The 13,207-nt window shown below is 39.4% G+C and overlaps 2 protein-coding genes across 2 annotated transcripts in view; one reads left to right on the top strand and one right to left on the bottom strand.

Moving 5' to 3' along the window:
• The window catches only part of LOC127427157 (U6 snRNA-associated Sm-like protein LSm5), a 298,822-nt gene that overhangs the window by 184,522 nt on the left and 101,093 nt on the right, over positions 1 to 13,207 (bottom strand). The gene's annotated exons all lie outside the window — the stretch shown is intronic.
• The window catches only part of arg1 (arginase 1), a 75,564-nt gene that overhangs the window by 60,263 nt on the left and 2,094 nt on the right, over positions 1 to 13,207 (top strand). The window lies entirely within an intron of this gene.

Raw genomic sequence — 13,207 nt, 5'->3', positions numbered from 1 at the left:
CCTCACATACAAAATTCTGAATTATCAACCAAAACCCCTGGATCTCAACGCACCCCCAAAAAACATGGGTTATATCTCCATCCTCCGATTGGCATCGCCAGCAGGTAGGTGTGTCTTTAAAACCAAGCCTATACAGTCTAGAGGGGGTCCAATAGAATCTATGTAAAATCTTGAACTGAATAAGGCGAACCCTTGCATCTCTAGATACAGACTTGACATTTTTCAGAATCTTAGTCCACACTCCGTCCTCCAATACCAAATTCAAATCTTTCTCCCATAATCTCTTAATAGAAGTTAAGGCTCTGTCCCCCATACTCTGAATTAACAGGGAGTAGTACACTGATGCCTCATGACCTTTTCCAAATGCCGCAATCACCTCACCCAAAGCATCTGCCTCCTTAGGGGGGTGTGTGCTACTCCCAAAAATAGTACAAAGCAGGTGACGCAATTGTAAATATCTATAAAACTGAGGTCTGGGGATCCCAAAATGTTGGACCAAGTTTTCAAACGATCTCAACACTCCACTTTCATATAGGTCACCGAGTGTAACAACACCCCTCACAATCCACTCTGGCCAGCAGAAAGGGGACTTGCCAATACGTAATCTTGGGTTCTGCCATATACTCGAGGCAACATTTAAATAAGTGTCCAATTTAAACAATCTGGACACTTTAGTCCATACTGAGTGTAAATGCGAAATAACGGGGTGTAACTTAACTTTTCCGATTGGTTTGATAGAGATGCTTTGTAATGGCAAAATAGGGGCAAGAACTGCCTGTTCAATAACGAACCAGGGAGGGGCTCTCTCAGGTGGAAGTGACCAATGAGCCAAATGTCTGAGACTGAACGCATAGTAATAAAACAAAATTTTGGGTAGGTCTAGCCCACCTTTGTCAGTTGGCCTAAGTAACTTAAGAAAATACAATCTGGGACCATTCCAAATGAAGGACTTCACTATGCTATCAAATTGCTTGAAATAAGAGTGGGGGACATCTACAGGGAGAGGTTGTAGCAGGTAGTTAAGTTTTGGAATACAATTCATTTTAATAACATTAACTTTCCCAATCATAAATAAATGTAATGAAGCCCACCTGCCCACATCGCTCGAAAATCTTTTTATTAAAGGGTCAAAATTAACACTAACTAAATCAGACAAATTTGCTGGGAATAAAATCACCAAATATTTAATGCCCTGTTTGGGCTATTGGAAGGCGCCCGGCTGAAAAGCCGTTACTGGACAGTATGCTGTCAAAGCCAAAGCTTCGGATTTAGACCAACTGACTTTGTATCCTGAGAACTTAGAAAAGGAATTAATAATTCTGTGAAGGCATGGCATAGATCTAGCAGGTTCAGAGACAAATAATAAAATATCATCTGCATAAAATAATCTGAAATTAATCCATTTGTTTGTACTGCTGCTACAGGGTGTCTATAAAGTAACTTAATCCAACCAATAAAGGTACTCCCGAACCCATATATTTCCAAAATCTTAAAAAGATAATCCCATTCTACCATATCAAACACCTTTTCAGCGTCAAGTGAGATGGCAGCAACCGGAGATTGATCATTCGCTACTGACCACATGATATTGATGAAACGCCTAATGATACCAGAAGAGCTACGGCCCTGAATAAACCTCACCTGATCTATATGTATAAGAGATTTCATAACCTTACTTAATTGGTTAGCCAAAATTTTTGACAATATTTTTACATCTAGTTGTATCAGGGAGATTGGATGGTAACTTTTACACTCGCTTGGATCTTTGTCCTTTTTAAGAATCAGACTGATCCAGGCTTGTGTCATGGTTGAAGGAAGCTTTCCGTTCTTTAATGATTCAGTATAAACTTCTAACAAAAGTGGAGCCAGTTCTGTAGCATAGGATCTAAAAAATTCTGCGGCAAAACCATCTGGCCCCGGAGCCTTGCCAGTAGGTAGGGACTTAATTACCTCGTCAAGCTCCTCCAAGGTAATCTCAGAATCAAGAGAGTTTATTTGCTCAATCGTCAATTTAGGAAGATCAAATGGTTCCACAAAGTTTCTAATATCTTCATCAGTAGACGAAGACGTGGAACTATAAAGATCAAGATAGAATTCTTTAAACGCATTATTAATATCAATGGCTGAGGTAAAAATTTCACCACCAGCATATTTCACTGAGGGAATGATAGAAAGAGACTCTCTGTTTTATATATCTAGCCAAAAGTTTCCCTGCTTTTTCACCAGACTCAAAGGTCTTGCCCTGAATAACCAAAACTCCACTTTCCGTGACAAAATAGTGTTATACCTATATTTCAATCGGGTCAATTCTCTGAGGCCATCAGATGACATACGGCGCTTCAGCTCTGCCACGGCACTTTTAATATGTCCTTTCAACTCCACAAGTTCTTGTGCTTTGGATTTTTTGGTGAATGAGACATACTGTTTGATCCGACCCCTAAGAATTGCCTTAAGTGCCTCCCAAGCCACACCCACAGAGGATACTGAGGACCAGTTGGTCTCCATATAAACATTGATTTCAGTCTTTAACATTTGTTGGAAATCAGGATTTTGCAAAAGGGACACATTAAGGCGGCAACTCTGTGATTTCTTTTTCTCTGTATATGGCAACACCTCTAAGCTCACCAGGGCGTGATCTGAGACTAAGATATTTCCAATTGAGCAATCAACAACAAATGAAATGAGGGATCTGGATATAAAAAAAATCTATTCTAGAATAAATCTTATGGACTGATGAAAGAAACGTATAGCCCCTACCAGATGAGTTCAAAAGTCTCCAAATATCCGTAAAACCAAGCTTTTTACACATCCTGTGAAGTGTCAAGGTTGCTCTAGGGGGCTTACACACTTTTGCTTCACTGTGATCAAGAACTGAGTCCATCAAAAGATTAAAGTCTCCTCCCAATATTATACCATGAGGGGTGCCAGCGGTTTCAAGATCTATAAAAAAGCCCTGATCATCAGCGTTAGGTGCGTAAATATTAGCCAAAATCAAACTTTGCCCTTGAATTTCAGCTAAAACAATAATGACTCCCCCTAATTTATTTTTAGTCTGTTTGAGACATTTGAATTGTAAATATTTATTTACCAGTATAATGACTCCCTTGCTCTTACTTGTGCCAGCACTAAAGAAAACATGTCCACCCCATATCTTCCCAAATTTTTCAGCTTCCTGCGGGGAAAGATGTGTTTCTTGAAGAAACACTATATCATATTTCTTACGTTTAAGAAAAGAAATAACCTTCCTTCTTTTTATGGGGTGCCCCAACCCATTTACATTCCATGTGGAGAGAGACAATCCACTCATATTAACAACTGACATATCGATATAATAAAAAAAATAAACTGTGTGTCAAAAACAAAATTATACAGACCACATTCTCCATTAGTGAAACAATCAAACCCCGAACAAAACAAACAGAAAAAAGAAAAACGTGCGCATGAACCCTGCGCACGACAGTGCCAACCGGCGACAATCCCTCTAAACTCAAAAGGTCCATGAACGCACACAAGCCCCCACGACAACTTTGCCATCGGATTGCTCAATTTTGCCTCACAAATTTGTGAGGCAAAATTACATGAAAGAAAATACTTTGTAAAATAAACCCAGCCAATAGGAAGAATGAACACAAAGAATGTGTAGATTCATTCACAGAACTGTCTCAAAGGTGTGATCTTCCACAAAACAAATTCCAGCTGATATAAAACTGTTCAGATTCCTCAGACAGACAAACGAATGTTCAGTGAGCTGGCTGTTATGAGTTCAGCGGTTTACGTAATCATTCAATGTCCCGTAAAAAAACTCAAAACAAACTACAGCCAGCAGGTGGAATAAGCACGAAGAACGAACAGATTAATCCACAGCTGTTCCAAAGGAGTGTTATTCAATAGAACAAGCAGCCAACACAAAAAGAAACAAAACCGGCATCCCGGTTCCCCGGGTGATCGAGTCAATTCACTCAGAGGCCGAGTATAAAAGTATATACCATGACTTACACAATCCGTCAACTTTATAAAAGACATCCTTTGTGTGAGCATGTAGATATTTTGCAGTCATCCGTAGTGTCTATTCTCAATCTGTCCGGGAACTTCAATGCAAAAGTAATCTTTCGTCAATGCAAAAGTTTCTTTAAGGAAAAGTATTATTCACAAAACAAGCTCAAGCCGCACGGTGGAGCCAACGCAAGAAAAACTAAATGTCGCCCAGCTTCCTCAAGAGTAAGTACAGCGAGTCGACCCACTCACTTGAGAAACATCCAATGGTTTACTCAGCCATTGATTCTATAAGAGACATTGCCTCATTGGGACATATAAATACTTTGCGACCGACCTTCGTTTCTATTCTCAGTTTGGCTGGAAACATCAGAGCAAACGAGATCTTTCACCAATGTAAGAATTTCTTACATTCCTTGAACCGATCGCTTTTCTCTCTTGTCGAACTCGCAAAGTCCAGGAACAAGAAAATATTATGGTTCTTCCAAGAAAGCTTCCCTTTGCTCCTCGCCTGGCGCAACACATGATCTTTATCGGATGATCTCAGAAATCTGGCCAGGATTGATCGGGGTCTATCTCCCTCAGAAAATCTGTGAGCTGGGACTCTGTGAGCTCACTTGATTTCCAGCTTGTGGCCTGTTATGTCAAGCAGACTCAGGAAAAACTTGTCTAGTAATTTCACCATATCTCTGCCCTCCTCATGCTCAGGAATTCCAACAATTCGAACGTTATTCCTGCGGCTTCTATTCTCAAGATCTTCAAGCTTTTCAAGGAGATGTTCCAAATCAACTTTGGTCGCGGGCAGATTAGCGGTTAATTCCCTCTCCGAAGATTCTAGAAAATCGATTAGTTTTTCAACATCAGTCACTCTTGTAACTAGCTCAGAGAATTTTATTTCCATCGCCGTAATCAATCGACGTATTACAGCGAGATCCTCAAAGTCAGCAAGAATCTTTGTCAACTTCTTTCTTATTGCGGCTGCTAATGGTTCCAGGGCAAGACGGAACCATAATGGGGAAAGAGGGCAACCCTGTCGGGTGCCCCTATCCAGAGTAAAATAATCTGAAATTAATCCATTTGTTTGTACCGCTGCTACAGGGTGTCTATAAAGTAACATATTCCAACCAATAAACGTACTCCCGAACCCATACATTTCCAAAATCTTAAAAAGATAATCCCATTCTACCATATCAAATGCCTTTTCGGCGTCAAGTGAGATGGCAGCGACCGGAGACTGATCATTCGCTACTGACCACATGATATTAATGAAACGCCTAATGTTATCAGAAGAGCTATGGCCCCGAATAAACCCCACCTGATCTATATGTATAAGAGATGTCATAACTTTACTTAATCTAGCTGGATCAGGGAAATTGGACGGTAACTCTTACACTCGCTTGGATCTTTGTACTTTTTAAGAATCAGACTTAGATTCGGGGTTGTGTCATGGTTGGCGGAAGCTTTCCATTCTTTAAAGATTCCGTATAAACTTCTAACAAAAGTGGAGCCAGTTCTGTAGCATAAGATCTAAAAAATTCAGCAGCAAAACCGTCTTGCCCCGGAGTCTTGCCTGTAGGCAAGGCCTTAATTACCTCATCAAGCTCCTCCAAGGTTATCTCAGAATCAAGAGAATTTTTTTGCTCAGTCATCAGTTTAGGAAGTTCTGATGGTTCCACAAAGTTTCTAATATCCTCATCAGTAGACGAAGATGTGGAACTATAGAGATCAAGATAGAATTCTTTAAAAGCATTATTAATATCAATGGCCGAGGTAAATATTTCACCACCAGCAGATTTCACTGAGGGAATGGTAGAAAAAGACTCTCTCTGTTTTATAATCTAACCAAAAGTTTCCCTGCTTTTTCACCAGACTCAAAGGTCTTGCCCTGAATAACCAAAACTCCACTTTCCATGACAAAATAGTATTATACCTATATTTCAATCGGGTCAATTCTCTGAGGCCATCAGATGACATACGGCACTTCAGCTCTGCCACGGCACTTTTAATATTTCCTTCCAACTCCACAAGTTCTTGTGCTTTGGATTTTTTGGTGAATGAGGCATACTGTATGTTCCGGCTCCTAAGAACCGCCTTAAGTGCCTCCCAAACCCACAGAGGATACTGAGGACCTTGTTGCTCTAGGGGGCTTGCACACTTTTGCTTCACTATGATCAAGGACTGAGTCCATCAAAAGATTATGAGGGGTGCCAACAGCTTGCAACATCCCTTCAAGATCTATAAAAAAGCCCTGATCATCAACGTTAGGTGCATAAATATTAGCCAAAATATTTAGGTTTGTCCCTGAATTTCAGCTAAAACAATAATGACTCTTCCTAATTTATCTTTAATCTGTTTGAGACATTTGAATTGTAGATGTTTACTTATCAGTGTAATGACTCCCCTGCTCTTACTCGAGCCAGCACTATAAAAAACATGACCACCCCATATCTTCCCAAATTTTTCAGCTTCCTGCGGAGAAAGGTGTGTTTCTTGAAGAAACACTATATCATCTTTCTTACGCTTAAGAAGAGAAATAACCTTCCTTCTTTTTATGGGGTGCCCAAACCCATTCACATTCCATGTGGAGAGAGACAGTCCACTCATATTAACATTTGACATATAAGAAAAAATAGATTGTGTATCAAAAACAAGAAAAAAAGACCACATTCCATCATTAGTGCAACAATCAAAACTTGAACATCCCCCAGAACAAAACAAACAGAAAAAAGAAAAATGTGCGCATTAACCCCGTGCATGACAGTGCCAACTGGCGTCCATCCCTCCAAACACAAACAGTCCATGCATGCCTACGAGAACCCTGTGACAACCTTGCCATCGGATTGCTCTAGTCTGGTGTTTCTATACAAATTTTGTGAGACAGAATTACACAACAAATGATAATCTATAAAAGAAACTCCAGCCAATAGGCGGAATAAGCACAAAAAGCGTGTAGATTCATCCATAAAACAGTCCTGAAGGTGTAATACTCTACAAAATAAACTCCAGCCGATAGGCAGAACCACCACAAAAAGAGCGCGCAGATTCCTCAAACAGCAAGCAGATGTTCAGTGAGCCGATCCACTCGGCTGCAACATGAGTGCGAACAAATGACTTACTCCAATGACTTTGCAAGAAATACTCCACAAAACAAACTCCAGCCAATAGGAGGAATAAGCACAAAGAGCGTGTAGATTCATCCATAAAACTGTCCTGAAGGTGTGATACTCTACAAAATAAACTCCAGCCGATAGGCGGAACCATCACAGAAAGAGCGCGCAGATTCCTCAAACAGTCAAGCGAATGTTCATTGAGCCGGTCCACTCGGCTACAACGTGAGTGCAACAAGATGACTTACTCCATTGACTTTATGTGAATGTTTTACGGCCATCCTTAGCATCTATTCTCAATTTGGCCGGGAATTTCAGTGCAAAAGCGACCTTCCGTTGATGTAAAAGTTTGTTGCATTCCTTGAATCGATCACGTTTCTCTCGTCGAAATCGCAAAGTCTGGGAACAAGAAAATGCTGTGGTTCTTCCAAGAATGCCTTCCTTTACTCCTCACCTCACATAACACAAGATCTTTATTGGATGATCTTAGAAATTTGGCCAGAATTGATCGGGGCCTGTCTCCCTCCGCAGATCACCGAGCAGGAACCCTGTGAGCTCGCTCGATTTCCAGCTTATGGCCTGCTATGTCGAGCAGATTTAGAAGGAGCTCATCCAGGAACTTCACCATATCCTGTCCCTCTACTCCCTCAGGGATTCTGACGATATGGAAGTTATTCTGCCGGATACGGTTCTCCATGTCCTCCAACTTCTCCCAGACACGATCCACCTTGGTCGCTATCGGATTAGCAGATAATTCCCTCTCCGATGACTCCAGGTAATCGATCTGTTTCTCGACATCCCCTACTCTTGTAACCTCATCAGTGAACTTCGACTCCATGGCAGTGATCGATCGACATATCACAGCAAGATCCTCCAAGTCAGCAACAACCTTTGTCAGCATTGCCGACATGTTCAGCATCTCTCGCCGCATTTCCCGCACCTCCCTGACTAAGTCGACTCCAAGGCTTGCGGCCTGCTCGGGGGCGTCAGCTTGAGCACGTAAGTGTCTTTTAATGTCTCCAGAGCCCGAGGATTTTGAATTCTTTGACATATTGTCCTTCTAGTACAGTTATGGGACAGAGTGTATCAAATCTCACCGGTTTATGTCATTAAAAGTATTAAAACTAGCAAAGTGTGCAGAGCTCGCCGTTCACACGTCCGATCCTCGCATGGCATCACGTGACTCATAAATGGCTTATTTTGACATAATATTTTAGTTTATCTTCTTTTCATTTTGAATAGATCAGATATAGTTTTTAGAGGGGGATTTTAAGCTATCATAATGGTTATATTATAATGTGCCCCTCACCTGTTACAATGCCCACCCGCCCTTCCAGCCATTACCTGAATCAAAAGCCATTTTTTCACACAATCGTTAGTTTTGTTTGTTAGTACCTGAACTAAAATCAGTTTGTTGTGGAACTATACCAATTCAATTAAATTCCAAGCAATGTTTTTCCACCATACACACTAAAGCAGGAACTTTTTTTAAATAAGCTTTGACGTAAGCGGCATGTGATGCTGTTATAGCGGCGACATCTGAACTTGATGCGACAACAGCTGAGCTGACTAATAAACAATGAAACATAAACAATGGATGATTCAGTGAAAGATTTTAAGTTTATTTTATTGTATATTGTGAAATTATTATTGAATTGCAAATGCCATTATCAGTATTAATACAGCATATTTTCTGTCACATAGAAATTTACATTTGACTGTGAAGCATTCAGTTGGGAGGCAGATGTGAATTTACTGATATTAACAACAATAAAATATGTAAACAGCAATCTATGTAAGGCTTTGACAGTAGGACATACTGATATTTCTCTTTCATCAGGATCTTAATAATTACTGAATACAATTTTTCCATTAAAGTTAATTAGAACATATTTACAGAGGTAAAACTCATCACTTCAGCCTTAATTCACGGGGTCTAGGCATTAAATCACTTGATAAATTCATCTTTGTTCTTGCCCTTTTTGCATAGCTTTCAGAGTTTAACTGTGGTATTTAGTACATTTTTGATCACAGGTAAAACCATGCTCCTTTTTACCAGATGTAATTATAGTTTCTAAAAAACAAACAATGGAATTGAAAATTATATCCATGCACAGACTATAAAAACAATATAGTAACGACAAATAACAAATAACAAAGCACGTAACCTAAATTTTTTAACTGCTAAACGTTTCTGGTTTTACACGTATCCTAAAACTCAAACGTGTGTATTGAGACAAATATTATTCAAATAATTTGGTCATAATACTAACTTCCAGCCTAATTCATCTTTTTTAAATATAGCTTATCGGCACTCAGAGTCTTTGAATAGTCTGCGAAATTGTTTGAACATGCTGCCTAATGATGCTCGCTCATAAAGTCTGTGCATATGTATGTATAAAAATACTCAGAAATTATTATTCTCTCAAAAGAAATGTGAATGAATAAATGGAAACAAATTAGCCCTGATACCTGAGCATCCGCGTGAATTCTGAATGTTGCAGGAAAGTGTTTAACATGTCTTTATTGCAACGTCCATCCAGCAAATCAAAGTTGTGTTGGTGGACAATGTTTTCATGACCCTGGAAGCCCTGTGCGACAGTCGTCTGGTCTTCAGCACCTGGACAAACGTGCAAACTATGTGGCACATAAATCACCTAGCACTGCTTACAGTCCTCATGGCTTTGAGAGCTTTTCAGACAGACATGAAGGTTCACGTCTGATCTGCACGGACATCACTGCAGTTGTGGTCCTGGAGACCATGCTATCACCTCTGGTACTTCATGATTCAGACTACGCTGAGCTTGTAAACCCTAGATTACAAATGACCAGCAAAACACAAGTATACGTTCCTTCCCATTCGTTTGCTACACGTCAAGTCATTTTTATTCATATACTTTCATTGTGCTTTCCACAACACACATATTTTCAAAGCAGCTTTACAGAAAATTATGCTGTAACAGAAAATTATGTCTTAAAGTCCTCATTGTGCAGTTTAAATGAATAACACAATTGAAATTCATGCCTAAAAACTACTGTCTTTAGGCCCCTAGTGAACAAGCCAAGGGTGACTGTACTAAACCTAGTGTAGTACAAAATTTGGGAAGACAGGGAAACCGAGATTTTTGCATGAGCGTTTGGTTGCAGGACTCACTTCATCCATGCTCAAAGTCTATGTCGCTGCTATAGCGATGGGTCATGCCCATTTGGGCGGTTTGTCTGTGGGTAAGCACCCTGTAGTTAATAAATTCTTGTGGGGAGCGAGACAGCTGAGACCCTCTTGCTCCGCTACCGTCCCTGTCTGGGACCTGGCGCTTGTGCTAAATGCTCTTACGGGTTCTCCATTTAAGTGCTTAATGCGGTAAGTTTGCCCGTACTTTCTTGAACACCACGCTGTTGCTCTCTTTGGCTTCGGTCAAGCATTTTGGGGACCTTTGGGTCCTGTCAGTCCATGATTCTTGCTTAGAATTCAGACCTGGCTTGTCAAAAGCCATTCTCAAGCTTAGGGAGGGTTAGGTGCCCAAGGTTTTGGCCACTCCCTTTAGAGCTCAGGTTGTCTCCTTATAGGTTTTCTCTTCTCCTCTGTTTGAATCAGATGAGAAACTGACACTACACATGCTTTGTCTCTATGACGGCATATATGTTTCACTACCCTACATGAAGGGTCATTGTTATATTTCCTAACCATACCTGGTTACTGAAGTTCTCTCTTTTCTTTCCAATTTTTTATATGAAGGGGAGACTATGTCGATGCCTTTAAACTATTCTATTGGCTAGGAGGTGTCACCTTATGCATCTGAATCAGTAGCACGGCCCTGTGGTATACGGTTCCCATAGAGTCAGATACTGACGCAGCATCGCAGTGACCTACTTGAAAGGGAACATCTCGGTTATGATTGTAACCATGTTTCCCTGAAAAGAGGGAACAAGACACTGCGTACACTAGCCGCACTACTGATTTCATGCTGTTAACGGAGCGAGATATGTGCTCTCGTCCCTTTAGATGAAAAATCCTGATGAAATGGTGCTGTGCTCCGGTTTATATGACGCACACATCAAGGACGCAGGATCAAGTATCATCTGCCAATAGACTGGCGTGATTTTAAAGGGCTTCAGAGATCCTCTATCCTGGGAAGAGTTCCCATAGCATCAGCTACTGATGCAGCGTTTCATTTTCTCCTTTAAGGGAACCAAGGTTACAATCATAATTGAGACGATTTTTATAATGTATAAATGCATAAACATGGGCAGACGCAGGTTGTGTTTTTGGACTCATTTCCAGAATACAGTCACATTTTTTAGGCTTGTTTTTCCAGACCAGGTCGACCCCTGATTGCACATACTCATTTACTATCATTAAATAGATTTTTTTATTATTATTATTATTGGCCGCCTTGCACTCTATATATCATTACTGGTGCGAGACGTGGTGCAAAAGTGTGTGCACGAGGCGATCGTCTGTGTTTCGTGACTGCTAATGAGTCCTTGAACAATGTATAATGTGCGAGTAAGGACAGCCAGTGGAGTTTCTGGTGCCCCACTAGAGAGTTTGGTGCCCTACGCAGACTGCGTAATATGCGTATAGGGAGCAGCGGTACTAATGCCCAGGGTTGGGGAGTAACGGAATACATGTAATGGGATTATGTATTTCAAATACAAAATATAAGTGACTGTCTTCCACTACATTTACAATTTAAATCATTGGTAATTAGAATACAGTTACATTCAAAAAGTATTTTGATAACTGAAGAGATTACTTTGCATTTTATTGTCATTTGTTTCATTTAATATTTAGTCCTTTCAGATGGAAAACATTTATACATATAAATGATACAATCCAAAGTGCATTTGAACAGCGGTGAAACACTTTCTTATGATGTGTTACATTCATACGAGCAGACAGAGAAGTAAGTCTGAAGTAAGTTTGGAGCAGAAGAAATAGAAATAAACCTTGTGTAAATTATCAGCTTTACACTAAGCTAAAATGCTATTTCTAGCTATTTTACGTGCACGTTACCTGGCACGATCATATTTTTTATCAAGAAAACTCACACTGGATCATAATTTCTTTTTTCTAGTAAGACCTTTGATATTAGGGCAAAAATCTTATTCTTGATAATAATTTTTGTATTGTTTTCCTGTAAAAATATCTAAAAATCCTTAAAATAAGATCAATTTGATTTATCTTGTTTTAGAAACAACACTGCATAAGATATTTAGGTTTTTCAGAGAATGTATTTTTAACATGTGTATTTTGTCTTACTGTACTGGCAGAGTTTTTATAGTCAAAACAAGTGAAAAAATCTACCAGTGCTGAAGAAGTAATCCAAAGTATTTAGAATACGTTACTGACCTTGAGTAATCTAACGGAATACGTTACAAATGACATTTTACAGCATGTATTCTGTAATCTGTAGTGGAATACATTTCAAAAGCAACCCTTCCAACCCTGCTAATGCCAATTATCAAACCTTCTCTATTATGTCAGTGTATAATCAATTATAGTTAGTAACACATTACTACACAACTGTGTAAAACACTTCAGACTCACAGAACCATATATGTATGTATGGTTTACTGGGGAAAAATATTCCCCCACCTTAAATTTTCCTCTTGGCAATAATGACTAAATCTTATGTCAAAACATCTATTGAATGGCTGTGTTCTTTTTAATCTAGACATTTATTCTGAACATCAACATTTGTGAAATGTATTCAGTCAGAACAGTTTTGAGGTTAATTGTTTTAATTTTGTGTCATTAGAAAATAGTTGTGTGGCATTCTACTAGTCAAATAATTTTTTTTATATATTGCGCTTTTCACAATACACATCAGTTTTGTGCAGCTTTAAAGAAAATCATTATGTTATGTCTGTAATTTCTGGAATTTAAGTCCCCACTGAACAGCTTCATTGAAAAAAAAAAAAAAAAACTTAATTGAAAAACATGCCTGAAAAGAATAGTTCACCCAAAAATGATAATTCTCTTATTTACTCACCCTCATGTCATCCCAGATGTGTATGACTCTTTCTTCAGCAGAACACAAACAAAGATTTTTGGAAGAATATTTCAGCTCTGTAGGTCCATAAAAAACAACACTCCATGATGA

Source organism: Myxocyprinus asiaticus, chromosome 36 (genome assembly GCF_019703515.2).
Source record: "Myxocyprinus asiaticus isolate MX2 ecotype Aquarium Trade chromosome 36, UBuf_Myxa_2, whole genome shotgun sequence".
Taxonomy (NCBI): Eukaryota; Metazoa; Chordata; class Actinopteri; order Cypriniformes; family Catostomidae; genus Myxocyprinus; species Myxocyprinus asiaticus.
The sequence above is the reverse complement of the archived record's forward strand: the minus strand, read 5'-3'. Positions and strand labels throughout refer to the sequence as shown.